The 18,718-nt window shown below is 39.3% G+C and overlaps 1 pseudogene; it reads right to left on the bottom strand.

Moving 5' to 3' along the window:
- Positions 1-18,718, bottom strand: part of LOC127846057 (glycogen phosphorylase, muscle form-like) — a 53,223-nt pseudogene that overhangs the window by 21,345 nt on the left and 13,160 nt on the right.

Genomic DNA, 18,718 nt, shown 5'->3' with positions numbered 1-18,718 from the left:
AAAGGGTTAAACCCTTTAAATGTAACCAAACTGCGGTTAAGCATGAACACACATACCGTCATTTACGCGCGCAACTATCAGACGAACTGTATACAAAAATGGCGTCGAGAAGTTGTAACTGGACTCGCGAAGAGACAGATGTCCTAGTTGACGGTTATGTCGAGTATCGGGATATTTTCGGAAAATTCTCCGAAAAAGTCACGAATTAAGAAAAGGAGAAGAAGTTTTCCACTGTTTAAGAATCGTATGTATTGTTTTATGCAAGTTTGTTCAGTTGACAGCTGTCAATCAATGGGCCACTGCGAATATTTTGTGTTAAACATGTTTAATTTCTGTCATTTGTTTAAGTGATGCTCGCAGTTTTGGTTGCTTTGAGTACAGTGTATGTATAGTTTGTTTGTTTAGAAGAATAAATAGTACTGTAAATTAATGAAAAGCAAATCTCGATTCTCGATGTAGATATATCTATTAGTCCAACTTGTTGACGCACTCAACTATTAAGCTACTTTTTATATGGGTAATATTTGGACTTCTAAAGAATTTAGCCCGTATAAAAAATCTCTTAATTCTTGGCAACGTCTTATAAATAAGACTTATATATCTATGTCAAGGAATTTTTCGTATCTGCATCTGCGATAATGGATATGCTGGGTGTGCACGAAACCTTATTAGTTTTCGTTTTTGTTCGTGCAGGATTAATGCGGTCGGAGGAAACGGGAGGTCCATGGACGAAATGAAGAGCAAATGATCTGAAGGTAAATGCTATTATTGATATTAAAGATAAATGAAACAATGTACCCTTATCATTTAAAGTTAACTGGTTGCCAATAGACTGAAACCTGTGATATTCACTCAGATAAGTAGAGTTAGAAAATTTACATTATCATTTTGCCACAATTCTCCAAAGTCTTATTAAAGTACCCTGTTTAATTTTACTTTTGACTTTTTTTTTCTATAGGACTGTTTTCATGGAATTGTTTGTTTTATGGGCATATATAATATCAATACATTTTCGCAGTGCCGGATTGTAGCCCAGGCAAGACGACACAGAAAGGAACGAAAGCAAACGGGATGTAGGGATGCAGTTCCGGGACTAACTGCTGTTCAAGAAAAGGTTTGAAATTTTTAATAAAATGTGAACGAAAATGTACTTAAGCATACTTTCGTGGAAGTGTACTAATGCAAAATTAAGTCTTGATCCTTGTTTATTAAAAAAAAGATTAAACTACCAATATTGACTTATTCTTAAGATACCTAAAAATATATCATATCAAAAAGACCAAACATGTCTGCTTGTTTTTGTAAAAAAAACACATCATGTCATGTTCTTGAAGACAAGCTTTTGATAAACTTATAAATTTAGTGTCCATTCTACATCAAATTAGTTTTATATTAAATCATTTTCACATGATTAAAACCTACATGTATTTTACATATGTTGTATTTTTAAATGGTATGTTACCATTGTTTGCATAATCTTCTTTAAATATATGTTTTGCCTTAATTTTGTAACAGGAACTCTCTTATGTCCCGAACATTGTCCTTGATGGACTAGAAGGGAACGACACTGGTCAAATGGGTGCATATTTTTCTCTTTAAATTATTTGCTTCATTATAATAAATTTATTTTAAATTTGAAATAATGTCAGTTACTAGCTTACATATTTGCAGTAAGAATGTGCTTTAAGCAAAGTAATTGTATGCTGGTGATAATAACTTGAATTGTTATTTTCATTATCATTTCTATTTTGCAGAAACTCCTGAAAATGAAAACAACAGTGAAACAGGGTCTCCACCTTTGCCAGATGAAGGTACTGAACAGTCCGTATTTGTTGGCTAAAATGTTTTTTTACATGAAATGCATGATACTATGAATTAACGGTCCATCTAATACAAAATTTTATTAAACATAATGATTATCACAACAAATTAAAAATGAAGTGTATTTCAGATTTTACAAAAAGCAATAAGAAATATATTTGCTGAATGTATCATCTCTCTATACAAATGAATGTATGATCTTTTGTAAATCATCGTTTAAGTATGTCGCATAAATATGAAGTCATTTCCCCAAAATTCCAAAATCAACCTAACTCCTTTTCTCAAAATGGCTAAGAAAACACCTTCTATCGATATGTTCTCAACTGTTTTGATTAAATACTGATATTGATGCAAATGCTTATTTTTTCATAGAGGATATTGTATCCAGACCATTAAAAAAGAAGAAGAGAACCAATGCACAAGGTGATTGATTTTTTTATTTACTTATACATGTTGAATGTATTAGTAGATTCTTCAAATATGTCAGTTCAATGCAAGCAAGTAGTATACATATGAGCAGCTAATTAATGAACAGTAATTGAAGAACCATGAAGAACTATGAGAAATACAAGCCAATACTCAAAGATTATAAACAGTGTATATTCTCTGAGAAAATATCTAAACATCGACACAGGTTTTTTTCCTATATCACTTTTAAGATAAATAATTGAGTGACAAAAGGCCAGTAAATGACATCTTGTTCAAATTTGTTATTTTGTACAGAGTGCCAGTGTTCCGCTGAACTGGTGAATGTCCAGCGGCAGCTTCTTGCTGCATCTACAAGGAGCAACGAGTTGAACATGCAGCGGAATGATCTTGACAAAATCAGCACAAGTTTGTCAATAATGGCCAGTAAACATTATGCGGACAATTTGCTTTTTAAATTATAAGTGTTGTTAATATGTGTATGCCTGTCAAATCAATGTTATAACTATTCAATTTATGTAACATATTTCATTTTATGTAAATATCATCACATTTCTTGAACAATTAGGGTAATTGTATATTCACATTTTACAAAAACATATTTAAACAGGCATGTTGATATTTCTATAACAATTTGCCAAATAATTTACAAAAATAATAACTATGATGATGATTGTTAATTCTAACTACTTATATAGCAATGACTGTGTTGTAATTGGCCGACTGTGATATATTGATGTACATTATATGTTGTATCATATTGTTTTAATTAACTGGTTATGTTTATTGCAATGTACGGAAACATTAAAGACAGACATTACCATTGGTTGATTACTTCTCCTTTATCCATGCTCATTCAATTGAAAACAGCAGCAATTTTAAAGAATGGAGCATGTATTTATTAAACAACTGACAATTTTGGTACAAGAAGGCATGTTATTGACCAAAATATATGCATGCTTACTTGCAATGAGATTTGGGTATAATTTATGTCAATCACAAGCACTCTAGCTCTGAGTTTGACCCTATATATAGTATGTGGTATTATGTGCATGTGTTATTAAGTATGTGATATAAAGAAGTGCATTATTTTTGTCTCATGTTATATGAAATAATTTGGTATGTTGATTACTTATAATTGACATATTAAACACAGACAAAGCAATTTGTTTAGTACATGTTTTACACTTAGATTAATACAAATCAAATTTATGTTCTACACAAATATGGTTGATAATTATCATTATGACTAAAATCACTTGACACTACCAAACAATCAAGTGTTTTTTTCACTTATAGGGGAATGGTAGCGGGGCCCTTACAAAGGGGAAAAATGCGTCGTTTTTTTAGGATAAGGGGAAAATAAAAAAATTCACTTGTTTATATGTATTGATATTTATTATATTAATACACATGTTTGTATGAATTTAATATTCACAGCTGAATGTCTTTGTCCTTTTTCTTAAAATAAAAATATATATCAATGATTCTTTCAACATTAGTTTCAGACAGTTCAGCCTTCATGCACATTCTCAGTTTTCCAAGCCATTTTGAGTATAATTGGGGTCTTCTAAATCGATAAATGGCAAAATTGAGCATTATTTTATCAATAAATGGACCAAATTGGAATGATTTTATCAACAGATATTGACACAATATATATACATCAGGTCATTTCCTGGCCATTTTGGGAGCAAAATGCAATTAATGTGAAAAGTCCACTGATTTGGGAAAAACTATTTAATATAACTCTTTATAATAATTCAAAATAATATAAATTATAGTTATATACTTTGTTAGTTGTTTATGAAATAATTTTAGATATATTTATCATGATTATGGGACAGTTCTTTAAAAAAAAAAAAAAAAAAAAAATTAACTTCTGGAGGGGATTTTTTTTACAAAATGGGGGGAAAATATATACTCTTTTTTTGAGGGGAATGGGCCGAATATCGGTCCCGAAATTGCCATAAAAAACCACTGCAATCATTTTGTATTTTACTCCTAAATATTCACTTCAAACAATAGGAATAAAGTGTTGTTCGACAACAATAAGGCATTATGCCACACATGTCTAATTAACCATTTCAAACTGCATGTTAAATCAAACAAAATCAATGTTCTTAATTGGTTACATGAAAATGGAATGTAAAAAGTCATGAAACTGACATTCCAACTTTTAAACAAGAGCAAACAAGAGATGTGTTTGTCAGAAACACAATGCCCTAACTGCGCGGCTTTGACATAAAATTTCTATTTATCATTTGGCAGGTATAAAAATTATCTCCCTTTAAAGCTTATTTCTTCCCCTGGATTGTGTTTTTTGACCTTTGACCTTAAAGGATGACCTTGACCTTTAGGTCACGGGTTCACTTAGTGCGTTTTAAACATTGAGCATGGTGTCCGCTCTCTAATTCAAGTAGTTTTCATCCTATCTTTACCAAACTTCACCAAACTTGGTCAGAAGATGTATCTAGATGATGTCTTGATCAGATGTCATACATCGTCGGGCAGGCGAAATCCGCCAACGTCGCTCCAGTCGGCATCGTCTTGCAGCACGCTATTGGCGTCACTAACGTCACGCTCACCACAGGCTGCGCCCACTCGCCCGTCGTGTCGAAGTTCTGGTAGCTACCGACACCGCAGCATTTGAGCTGCGGAAATATATTAATGTATTAAAATGATGTATAAAAAGTTTCATTTTTTGACATTACATTTGTTATTTTCTATTTGGAAATCTCGCTAGATTTATAGCAATTATCTTCCTTTTTTAGAATCTGAAAAAAATCGTCACCAATATGTGAACAGGTCAATTTAAAACTAATGTTAAAAAGAAAGGCAGAACTGGATCGTTGATTGAAGTTCTATTATTTTAATGCGTTATTAATTGAGGGGGTTTAATGCAAGTGTGTAAAGTGTCATCCCAAATAAGTCTATTCAGTCTGCACGGGCTAATCAGGAACGACACTTTCCGCCTTAACTGGAGTTTCGCTAAGAAACGAAAAATAACCTAAAAGCGGAAAGTGTCGTCCATGATTAGCCTGTGTGGACTGCACGAGCTTATTTGGGACGACAGTTTATGCACATGCATTTAACCCCCTTTTCACAGAGCGCGTCTCAATCTATTTAAAGAAATACCTAGATCATAATGACGTTCCAGGCGAGTGAGTACACTTCCGAGACGCTAAACATTTGAACTTTGACATGGACGACTTAACGGGGCTTTTCACCTGTAACCATAAATAAATACAAATAAAAGATGAAAATAAGAAAACGATTTCTGAAAATAACAGTATAAGGAAAGCAACTCAAAATCGAACCTAGTAGCATTTGGTCCCGAGGAAGACAGATTGCGCTTTATGCTACGAAACATTGGAATCAATTGTTTGATGCTAAAATTCCTACTGAGCAGCGAGTATGTTTTAAAAATGGCATATTAATCATAAACTAGAAAATGTATAAACATACAATAAACAATTAAAAATGCTTTGTTTATTTTGAAATGTTTGGCCCATTTATGTATATTTATGTTTACAATTTTAGTTATAAACACTTTTGCGACATGTGTCAGAAAACGTCCAGTACAAATATATGGACCAATAAATTCAAATCAAGACCATCAGGAGTACTTCGGATGACCGTTATTTTTAAATTTCAAAAGGTATGACGTCCCTGAGCACCGTCTTAATTTCTATTTAGCAAATGAATATTATAAAATCGTATGAAGGTGACATCTAATGCCTCTGAAATATTAATGGGATATAAACTGGCATCGATTAAATAGTTATTTTTACTAAATAACCTTGTCAGTTTGTTTCGCATTGATAAGGATTTTCGTTGCACGTGTCCCTTTAAAAAAAGAAAACCTCAAACAAAATCTTACTTCAAGTCTGGTGAGGAGACCGCCTGACAATTAAGGGCATGAAATCCTTTTCTGCAAATGAAGACTGCTTCGTTCTCTGATGGTGCCACTATTGGTACTAAAGTGCCATCAACCGCACACACAATGTTTGGCAGCGAACACTTTCTGTAAAAGTTCCTTTTCATCTGCAGCAAACTCTGAGGCTGCGTGTGAAATCTGGATATGTAAAATTTTCAGACTTGTTTAATACAATTCATATATGTTTTTGAAAATAAAAAGTTATATCAAATCTATTTTTGAAAATAAAAAAATTAAATGTATTCAATCCAATTTTATTACTGTCTTTTATAACAATGTGGCAATATCAAGAATATTTTTTTTGCAGAATAACCTGGCAATTAGAGCATTAAATGGTATTAATATGACATTTTTTGAAAAATGAAAGACAATTATTAAAAGTGACATGTTACCGTTTAAATTGAATTTAATGCCCTTTTAGCAGTGATTTACCCAGTAGTAAAGGAGCTTTAGAAGAAATAATTTAAAAATAACAGCATGTTATATTCTCATTTCACTGCCACGTGCAATAATTACACTTATTTACAGTCTTGCTAACAGGTAGCTCACCTAATACTTACTAATTACAACTAAACAATACTATTATATTATAGTATAAGATTAACATTCAAAACATATACTTTAAATTATTTTGAAACAAATTAACTTTAAAATATAAAAGAAAGTTTATCAGACACATCATCCAATGAGGTGCAAGATTTTACAAGCATTTTCACATTCTTACAGACATTATTAAGGCACTTGTTTTTTTTTTCATATTCTTTGTAAAATGTTAATTCTCTGAGAGCGGCAAAGTTCATGCCATACATATGTTTTCATAGTTATAAAACATACCTAGGGAAATCAGACATAGACAGATAGATTGATGTACATGTAGTTAATCAGGTCAAATCAATTAAACAAGTTTAAGGTAATTCACCAAATAGCAATTAAACTCTATTTTTATTACCTTATATTGTCAATATTATCATTTATACTATTGACAACTCGGCCAATCACTCTGCACACTGTGCTTAGGCTTACACAGTGAGTGTCTGCGATTTCACTATAAAAGGCTCCTTTGGCCATGAACCTCGGACTCAACAGCAGCTGAAATTGAACACAGTATTGGCTAAAAACACATCATAAAGAAAAGAAAAAACCCATGAGAATAAATTTTCATGCAGAGTTAGTAATTACTGTAAAGCTGAGAGTATGAAAAGTGTCGAAACCAATCATTGTGTTTCTAAAAAACGCATGGCAGTTTTTTTGGTACTCAACAGTTTTAATCTTTTATTGAGCAATGTCGATTTCATAACGGTTGGCTATGAATTTGTAAAATAGAATCGATAAATTAAATAGACAAAACTTACTTTGATTGATCCACACTGCATATTCTTCGGGATATGAATGAATACAGTCGATTTTCGGTAAAAAAACATATAATTTTGATAACGCTCATTCCATCGTTATTTGTTTCATTCTACACCGGATGTTTCTACCGCATGTTAATATATCTACAACAACATATAATTTGGGTCAGGTTATTCCCTACTATAAAAAGAAAACAAATTGATAAATAGTTTTTATTCAACAAACACTTGTCTGTGTGTCTGGAGGTATGAAGTGTCCTCCCTTAATCCCGCGGGATAAATCCTGCCCAACTATTTCTAAAATTTCTTGGGCCGTAGCGCGGTCAACGCGATACCTTGACACAAAATCCATGTCCCGGATATTTGCGAACTGTATTCGCGGTCGGAACAGTCTTATATTTCGACGATTCCGTCGCTGTAAGCGCACACACGCATCTAGTTCGACCATTTTGTCAAGAGTTGCACCACCTTACAGGCAGTTGCAAACGCCCAATACAAATTTGCAACCAGCAAGTGCAACTGCAATTTTTTAATGAAACGGACACAAGGTTGAAATTTGAAATTATTACCAAATTTGCAACTGCAACTGCGCTGCAACCGTTGATGAAACGGCCCCCTGTAACATACCAATATATTGTACAGGTAGATGATATGCATACAGTTTATGAGCTGACGCTTGAACTCATGGATCCTCTTCACCTGTAGCAAACCAATACATTGTACAGGTGGATGATATGCATACAGTTCATGAGCTGACGCTTTTGCTCATGGATCCTCCTCACATGTAACATACCAATACATTGTACTGGTGGATGATATGCATACAGTTCATGAGCTGACGCTTGTACTCATGGACCCTCTTCACCTGTAACAGACCAATACTTTGTACAGGTGGATGGTATGAATACAGTTCATGAGCTGACGCTTGTACTCATGGATCCTCTTCACCTGTAACAAACCAAAACAGTGGGGTATTTTCACTCAAATTTGGGGCCGGTTTTTGGCCCCATTCCCAATGGAAAAAGGTATAAATTTTTCCCACATGGCATCAAAAAATTCCCAAAAGTTAAAAAAACAATATTTCAACATTAAGTTTATCTCCCATACACCTCTATAAGTTGAACCTTAGTAAATATAATCTTTAAAACAAGTTATTCTCTATTTTGAAGCATTTTTTTAAAAAGACACCAACTCTACTAATTTCCCAATTTTGGTCAAATGCCACGATTTTTCCCAATCCAGAGGGACCCAGCCCCATTCACAAAATGGTGAAAAAAAACTCCGCAATAAACAGTCTTTTAAATAAGTCATGTTTTGGGAAAACTGGGCTTTATACATGTGAGTAAAGAGTCCTGCCAGATTAGCCTGTGCAGTTTTCACAGGCTTATCAGAGACAGCACTTTCAGCTTAAACTGGATTTTTGTTAGGAAGAGACTTCCTTCTAACAAAAAATTCTATAAAAGTGGAAAGTGTCGTCCCTGTTTAGTATGCGTGGACTGAACAGGCTAATCTGGTACGACAATTTACGCACATTACTTTCAGCAAAGTTTTACCAGAACAATGCTCAAATATGAACATCTGAAAATACTTGTGTAAGTAATTATCCTAACGTCTCTATAACCATCCACTATCAACACGTACCTGAATGTCAAACATGTACGAGACGTTGACCTCAGTGTTGTAGGCCGTCTTGATGTACTTCATCTTGTTCTCCTAAAATACATGTGTGCCATGTTTTGAGAAAATTGGGCAAAAATGCATGTGCGTAAAGTGTCATCCCAGATTAGCCTGAGCAGTCCGCACAGTCTAATCCGGAACGACACTTTCCGCCTAAACTGGATTTTTGCTAAGAAAATACATCATTTAAACGAAAAATTCCATAAAAGCGGAAATTGTTGTCCCTGATTTGCCTGTACGCACTGCACAGGCTAATCTGGGATGACAATTTACGCACAAGCGTTTGGCCCAGTTTTCTCAGAACGCGACTCATGTCAACTGTCATCCAAACAGAGGCATAGAGTAGTATTCAGGGATTGACAAATTGTATGTTACTGTAAATGTATGTCTTGATGAACAATATAAGCATTTCTTAAGCATAATTCTGTGACAGTGGAAATGTTTGGTATTATTTTGCATGTCTGGTTAGCGATGTTCATAATGCGTCAAAAATCTGCAAATCATGTAAGGGTATATAGCTTTGTGGATGAGCATGTGCTGCCTCACCTGTTTGACCTTGGTAAGGGTTCAAAGAAATGCATCTCACCTGTTTGACCTTGGTAAGGGTTCAAAGGAACGCCTCTCACCTGTTTGAACTTGGTTAGGGTTCAAAAGAATGCATCTCACTTGTTTGACCTTGGTAAGGGTTTGAAGGAATGCCTCTCACATGTTTGACCTGGGTAAGGGTTTTCAGGAATGCCTCTCATCTGTTTGACCTTGGTAAGGGTTTGAAGGAATGCCTCTCACCTGTTTAACCTTGGTAAGGGTTCTCAGGAATGCCTCTCACCGGTTTGACCTTGGTGAGGTTTCAAAGGAATGCCTCTCACCTGTTTTACTTTGGTAAGGGTTCAAAGGAATGCCTCTTACCTGTTTGACATTGGTAGGGGTTCGAAGGAATGTCTCTCACCTGTTTGACCTTGGTAAGGGTTCAAAGGAATGCCTCTCACCTGTTTGACCTTGGTTAGGGTTCGAAGGAATGCCTTTCACCTGTTTGACCTTGGTAAGGGTTCTCAGGAATGCCTCGTTGGTGTCATACTGCTTCAGCTCTGTCAGCTTGTACAGGTCGGTCACCCAATCCTCGCCGATTTTCTAAAATCACATGATATAGAATCACATGGTAAAGTCTCTGGACACTTTGTAATATGAGTCGTGTTCTGAGAAAACTGGACAAAATGCATGTGCGTAAAGTGTCGTCCCATATTAGCCTGTGCAATCCGCACAGGCTAATCCGGGACGAAACTTTCTGCCTTAACTGGATTTTCGCTAAGAAGAGACATCATTCAAACCAAAAATTCCATAAAAGCGGAAATTGTCGTCCCTGATAAGCCTGTGCGGACTGCACAGGCTAATCTGGAATTACAATTTACGCACATGCATTATGCCCAGTTTTCTCAGAACGCGACACACATAACACTGTTTTAATTGGACAGCCATTTGAAAATATTTAACATAACACAGTTACATGAAAATATGTCACATCACACAATAACTGGACACAGTCACTTGATTTTATTCGCCCATGACTTAATGCAATCATCTGATATCATTTTACTAAACAAATAAAGACAGATTTTACAGTGCTCTCTATTGTTCCTCATAAATGAAACAAGAGATGTTTGTCAAAAATGTATGCTCCCTCACCTGCAGAAAAGCCACCCTGGAGGTTTTATGTCTTGGTTTTACAATTTTTGAGGTCATCCTTAGTAGAGTCTCACCATCATACTTATTTATATCATCTTAACAATTCTCTAGATATTGTGTGGAAACAATTTTAATGTTTCATGTACATGTGACCTTGATCTTTGACATGTTTACAAATGAACAGGCATCTTTCTATCCACACAAGTAACCAGCATAGCAATTCAGATGATCATAGGAAAAAGTGTTCTTTACATATTGTTAGGAAACACATTTTATTATAAAAGCCCCATATGACCTGGCTGTTTTATACCTCTTGACCATAAGATCAGTTGGCATTAATATATCTCGCAGGCTGTTCTAGTTTTATGCTGGTTGCATATATCATTTTCATTTTGCATCTGAGGGGAGAAGGCTGAAGGAATTTGTTGTCGCATGTATTAGTATTTTGGTCAAAACAGCTTTACTTTAAACAATTCACACTGAGTTGACTGGGCTATCTCTATTTTAAATAAGTACTAAGTGGTACTGTGCAAATGCTAAACTTAGTAGCTGACCACTGCTCGACTGAAAATCAGAGGTCAAAAGAGAATTAAAGACTTAGAGAGTCAATCTCTGTATCTGTCATCCAATTAACAATCATTTTTGAATATTGAGAATAAAGGCCTTTTTCTTATTTTTCTGAAAAAAAATTGTTTCTGGCAATTGGTGCAAAAACTGCCCTAGCCGTGAGTGCATAGTAGTGAGATAGCATTAGATAAGAACTGAGAACATGACTTGAGAACAAAAATGACAAGGAAAAAAAAACTGTTCCAAACTATTGTATATGTTTAACAGAGCCTCATTCTGGGATAACTGGGCTTAATTGATGTGGGTAAATTGTACAGGTAATCTCAGATTAGCCTAAGCAGTTCGTACTGGCTAATCAGACTGTATTTTTGCAAAGAAGACACCTCTTTTAAATGAAATTTTGCACAGGCTTATCTGAGACGACACTTTATGCACATGCATTAAGCCCAGTATTCCCAGAATGCAGCTAAATAAAAGCCCCATGTGCACAGGGGCGGACTTCATGATTGCTCATAGATGTAGATGCTAAGACACAGCAGAATCTGTAAATACGTCCGAGATAACACAGGGGCGGACTTACGTGTTATTCTTGATGATCTCAGAGTAGATGGCAACCACACCATTAATGGCATGTGACCCCACAATCGCCAGGTGGGCCATGTTGATCTTCTACTCCCCGTGTTCTTCCACGATCGACATTTGTTGAAGGCGATCATGATCGCCTGGGAAACGCTTCTTTACTTCCTGAAAGGAACATAAACTGTGGGTCAGCTGTTCTAAATGATACCCATGAAGTGTGAGCAGTTCATCATTCATTGTTATAAAACTTAAAATCTAATAGAATTAGCTCTTTTATAATGCATATTTCAATATAACTTGTACAATTGTACAAAACACTTCGAACCTCCTGCAAGAGGTGGAAATCCAGATTGCAAATTTTGAATAAAAAAAGAAGGTTCGAACCTCGAGGAAGAGGTGGTTGATTTAGTAGATGATCTGCAGGTGCCTCGGTAGCAGACTCTCCACCGGCCAGCGCTCCAGGGCCTCGGGAAGCACCGTGTGGTTGGTGTACGCGCAGGTTGCAACGGTTTCTCCCAGGGCTGGTCCTCAATGTCCACCAGGATACGCATCAGTTCCGGGATGGCCATGGCAGGGTGGGTGTCGTTCAGCTGTATAGGTACCTGTGGCAGACAGGCGTGAGGCATACATATCAACACATAAATATCAGCTCTGGGATGGTCATGGCAGGGTGTGTGTCGTTCAGCTGGATAGCTACCTGTGGCAGACAGGCGTGAGACATAAATTATCAACACATTAATATCAGCTCCTGGATGACCATGGCAGGGTGGGTGTCGTTCAGCTGGAAAATTACCTGTGGCAGATATAGAGACAATATATGCAAAAACAAATTTTTATAGTAAAATTCATTTTAATTATAAAATACTTACCTGCTATCTCATAGCTACTTAATCCGTAAGGGTTGTTATTTATTCGGAATTTCTGGAGCGCACAACCAAGACAGTAGGACGGATCCAGGCAACAGGTCAGAACTGTCAGATAGTGCAGTGCAACCTCGTCACCAAAGACCGTCTACCCACAAATCACTCTTCTTCCAATAAATATAATATAAAAAACGGGGTGGGAGGTGGGACTCAACGATAGCAGGTAAGAATTTAATAATTAAAAGGAATTTTACTATAAAAATTTTTTTTATTATCATAAATACGTTACCTGCTATCTCATAGCTGAATTTGCAGCTGCGGAGGGAAGGTTCACGTATAACTCCCCAATACCCATCCGAGCAGAACCCATATACAGGGTTATCAGCTAATGATAGCAGAACCCAGCTTATCTTCGTTAGTACGGTATTGACATGACTTCTCGGATTAGAGTAAGTATGTCAATTTTGTAGAAGACACCGCCGTTTGTGGACCCACAAGGGGGCCCAACAAAAACCAGTAGTCTTGTAGGCACTCAAGAGAACGAAGATTAAAGGCATCCTCCAGAAAGCATATGGAGCACGTCAGACAGTAGGCTGTAATAATTTTACGCCCACGAAGATGACAGAGCTCGTAATTCATGTGGTCTACTCTTAAAAAGGGATGGATTCCTAGATGAGACAGAATAGTAAGCCTTTAGTAGTTGAGGCTACTCAACGCGAAATATAAGCCAAAGACACATCGCCCCCCCTCTTTTTAAGGGAATGAAGAGTATCTTTCGAGAATATCGAATGGACTTAACTCTGCTGATGTAGAATTTGAAAGCCCTAAATGGGTAGAGGAGTCTATCTTCATCTTCATGTCCACAAGTTCTAGAAAGACTTGGGACTTTGAAGGGTTTAGAAGCCATAGAGGGAAGTTGATATTTAGCAAGGAATCCTGGCTGACACAGCAAATAAACGAAGCCATCGGCTAAAAAAGAAGATGGCCTTCTACGACAGAAAGAGAATGAATTTCATTTCTCAGTTTGACTGAAGCGATAGTAAGAAGGAAAACGGTCTTCCAGGTTAGAAACTGTTAAGAAGCCTGATGAAAGGGTTCATAGGAAGCCTAGTAAGCTAACAATGAACGCAAATCAAATCCCATTTAGGGGTAAGGGAACGAAAACAGGGCATTGAAGTTCCATGGCTTGGATCAGTTCCGAAATGGCTAGGTCATCACAGACTTGTGATGAATGACGAAAAGCCAAGGTATGCGAAAGCATAGATCTGTATTCTTTGATGGAGCTAAGAGAAAGTTTCTTATCATCAAAAAGAGATGGATTGGATAAATCCCGTATGCGTCTAGCAGAGGGATTGAGCGATCAATATGCCCTCGAATACCCACAGAGAAGAGCTTCCAGACAGTTCGTAGACTGTTCTGGTGGACTTTCTCATTGCTGAGGCAACGAGGATTGAAGCAATAACAGAAAAAACGTTTCTTCCGTAGGGATGTAAGATAACGGCCAGACGTGTAGTGGAACATGTCTGGATCCGCATGAAGTCTGCCTCTATGAAATAGAAGATATGACCTGTGATGAAGTTTTCAGGACAGTCGACCAGGAGACTGAGAAGGTCGTTGAACCAGAATCTCCTGGGCCGCCAAGGAGGATCTTGCAAGAGCTCACCCTGATTTCTCCAAGATTGAGGAATAATAATGGGTGATAGATCGGAGCAAGCGCTCAGTTGGTCCCAAGCGAACGATAGGGCGTCTACCGCCCACGCTGCTGGAACGTTAATTGGACTCACGTACAGAGGAAGTCTGTGGTTGTCTCTGGTCGCAAAACAGGTCGACCATTGGATAACCGGACGTGAGAAAAATCTGGTTGGCCACTTTCTGATTAAGTGTCCAATCAGACGGAAGGAACTGGTGTTTGCGAGACAAACCGTCCGCCAGGGCGTTGAGACAACCTGGTATGTAGGACGAGAAAGAGATGTTGAGGATCTTTCAAAGAACAAGTAAGTTCCTCGTTTCCAGACACATGGAGTGTGAGTGTGTTCAACCCTGTGTCTGGATCTAATCTACAACTGATGTGAAGACTGTTGACACAATCACACAGGAGTCCTGAAGATGTGATTGGAAATGAGATGCAGCTAGAAAAACTGCTCGCATTTCGAGATTGTTGATGTGCAGGTGATACTCCTGAGGAGACCACATACCATACATTATCAGGCTGAGTGGTTCCAGGTGAGCGCCCCCACATTCCTTGCTTGCATCCGTATGAGATGTAAGAAAGACTGCTGTGGAAGAAGCGGAACTTCTGCCAAGAGTCTCGTAGTCTAGCCACCAATAAAGGTGGGGACTAAGGACGGAAGGAAGGGAATCTGTGTTAGCAGATTGTCCGGAAACCATTTCCAACAAGCTGAGAAATAGTGCTGAAGAGGACGTAGGAAGACATGTCCCAGTATAATGACCGGTGTCCTGACCGGTCAAAGACCGACCGGTTGCCGAAGATACGTGGTCAAGAATGGGTGCGGAAAAGTCACGGCAAGCCGAACTGTCCCACTCTGACCAGAAATGAAAGTCGGTTTGATTAGAAAAGTGTTGAACACTTAAGTCTATGACTGGTCTCCTAGAGCCGCTTTCCAATAAACCAGGAAAAGGCAACTGTAAAATCCTGGAGAACAAGGGTCGTGAACCCTTTCTACCGCCTGTTTTTCCAAGAATCCGATAATGGAGTATGGAAGTTGTGGATGCGGAGATACCAGATCTATGGGGACGCGAGAAAGTGGGGGCCTTTTTTCGAAATGAAAAGTGAAGCCTTTGTGACAAGGGAATGAACCCACGCGTCCGAAGTTATTTGGAGCCATCGATTAGCAAAATGCAAAAGTCTGGCCCCGACTGGTACCTCCGGCATCGGAGGTTGTGGCGGTAGAAAGGGGTGTGACCTAGGGCTGGCCTTGGGGAGGTCCACCCTTGCCGCAAAAAGGATTAAATGACTTCTTGTCTGGATTGGGTTTGCCCTTACTCCAAGTTTGGCTGGCAGACGGCTTCCGATAGGAAGATGTTCTGTTTTAAAAAGGAGGGCTTTAGTGGGCTGACGTGGAGCAGAAGAACGCTTTGAAAGGAAACTGTTCCTTTAAGCGTTCTTGGCCGGCGGGGCTGCCGCGGGCTTAGAAGCAGGGCGCTTAAAATCCCCAGGGAGCTGGTCAGAGTTGCTCCTAGCTAAGGAGGCATGTATCTGATCTTCCCGATCAGCAGTTAGTGCCGCCTGTATTCCAAAAGGAAATTAATGGGCAAGGAAGAGAGGATGAGGTATCTCCGAAGCCTTAACATCTCAGACATTGACAACGCAGCAGTGTGTGATAAACACTGCTTAGTACGTAAAAGGTGTATCAACAAGGCACGGAGCTCCTCTGGGATTGAATCAGAGAGCTCCCAAACCATGTCTAAGGCTGTGGCTGCCATTAGATCTAGCTGGTTCGCCAGACCTATGGAACGGCGTTCTCTTAGCTCCCAATTTGCCAACAGGGAATAAGGGACTGCTGTATGGGTAGATGATGAAGGCATTGTAAGCGACAGCTTACTTATGTCAGCATCATGAACCGGAAGTTTGGAAAAAGTCCAAACCGGTAGAAGGGTCGGGTACAGGGGCCTTATAACTTTTCCCGCCGTCAATCTGTTTAGGCTCCGTCAGCTCTTTAGGGGCTTTCCATGGAGATGGCGAAGGCGTATTGGCTGGTACAAGTGATTGGAACACAGCCATTGTGGAAGAGCCAATAGGACGGCGGAGGTCAACACGAGAAGTCGCCTTGCTTATCCTGCCGGGCTCCCGTCTGCGGGCTACCTGCTCTGTAACGGTAACCCCAGATCTTATAGGAGACAAGGAAGGGCGGGGGCAGAAGTCCTCATCTAAGGTATGGAACATTAGTTCGTAAACCTGATTGATAGAGGCCAAATAATAAGGATCGGCCTCATTTGACTCCGAACCCGCCTCAATCGAACCGTCTGCAAGAGCATTGGATTGATTGAAACCGGTGGATACAGAAGTAGGAATACTAGATTCATACGCTTCTATCATAAGGGGATCGTTTTCCGGCACCATCAAAGATATAGCTGGTGAGTTAGGTCGATCAGTGATCAAGTCAGCAGACTCACTTTGAAAACCTGCGGTCGCTGGTAAAGGATCAGTCGTAATAGAGACGAAGATTCCCGGCGACTGTTGGATCCACAAAGTATTGGGATTTGATGGTGTAGCGGCAGACCGGGGTATGCTTCTTGGAAGAGATCCGTGGGGCTTAAAACGCAGCCGAAGTGGTTAGGTTAACCCCTGTACCTGGAGCCTGATATGTATACGAACACGTGTTTGAATACAAATTAAGCCCAGTGGTTGTAGGAACGGCTGAAGTGTGTGTTGAGGCCAAAATAGAGGCCGACACACGTGGAAGGGAGTAAGGAGATTCCTAAGAGAAGGATCCCCTAGGGGACCGAGGTGTCCGAGAGCGCCTTATAGAGGAAGGTCGATGTCCCTTATCCCTGCGATGCCGAGACACTGTTTGGCGACAGTGGGAATGATGTTTCCTGATGGAGCGTCTCCCCGAGCGCTGGCGTGATCGCTCTTTACGAGAAGATCGATGCCGAGAAACACTCGGTGAGCGTGAACGATGTCCACTCCGATAATGATGAGTGCTAGTCGAAGTAGACGATGAGTCATATGAAGAGGAGCCCGAGGTGGAGGAGTAGCCGGAAACATCAGACACTAAGCGTTTACCTCTGTTACTCACAGTAGAATCGCGACTGCGTCTACCGTTGTGGAGCACTAACAAAGTCGTGTCAACATCTACGGTGACCGGAACGGTCAGTGACAGGTACCCGGTGACCGGACCGGTCAAAGAATGACCGGTGACCGGACCGGTAAATGACCGGATACCGGTGACCGGACCGGTCATAACATGACCGGTGACCGGACCGGTCATAACATGACCGGTGACCGGACCGGTCATATGACCGGTGAACGGACCGGTATTATCATTACCGGTGACCGGACCGGTCATAGCATGACCGGTTACCGGCCGGTCATTGGCCGGTGACCGGACCGGTCAATGACCGGAGACCGGACCGGTCATAACATGACCGGTGACCGGACCGGTCATATGACCGGTGACCGGACCGGTCATATCATGAGCGGTGAATTGACCGGTCAATGACCGGCCGATGAATGACCGGTGACCGGACCGGTCAATGACCGGAGACCGGACCGGTCATAACATGACCGGACCGGTCATATGACTGGTGACCGGACCGGTCATATCATTACCGGTGACCGGACAGGTCAATGACCGGTGACCGGCCGGTCAACTGGTCGGTACATGGTGAACGGACCGGTTATAAAATGACCGTAGACGTCACGTGGTAAAGACCGAAGTATGGCGGATGCCATATGGTCCGACGTTGATCAATGAAGAGCCAAGCTCCGTGATCAACGTCTTTGGGCAAAGACCGACGTATGGCGGACGCCATATGGTCTGACGTTAACCGACTGACAGCATAAAACCCGTTTCGGTCAATATCTTGCCCGGAGAGCCAAAGAACGATATATGGCAGGATCCATATGGTCTGACGTCGATAGGTTCCTTGGCATCGATGTAAGCATCATCTGAACTCTTGTATTTCCGACCATAATGTAGATCGATTATGAAAAACAAGAGCAAAACATATTGATCAATAAACTGGTCATAGACCAGATTGTCATACGGCATATTAAATCATTATTTGCCAATAATGCAAATAATTAACACTCTCTCAGTTACTAAGTGTAAAAGAGAAAGCCAATAGTA

This window comes from Dreissena polymorpha, chromosome 9 (assembly GCF_020536995.1).
Source record: "Dreissena polymorpha isolate Duluth1 chromosome 9, UMN_Dpol_1.0, whole genome shotgun sequence".
NCBI lineage: Eukaryota > Metazoa > Mollusca > Bivalvia > Myida > Dreissenidae > Dreissena > Dreissena polymorpha.
The sequence above is the reverse complement of the archived record's forward strand: the minus strand, read 5'-3'. Positions and strand labels throughout refer to the sequence as shown.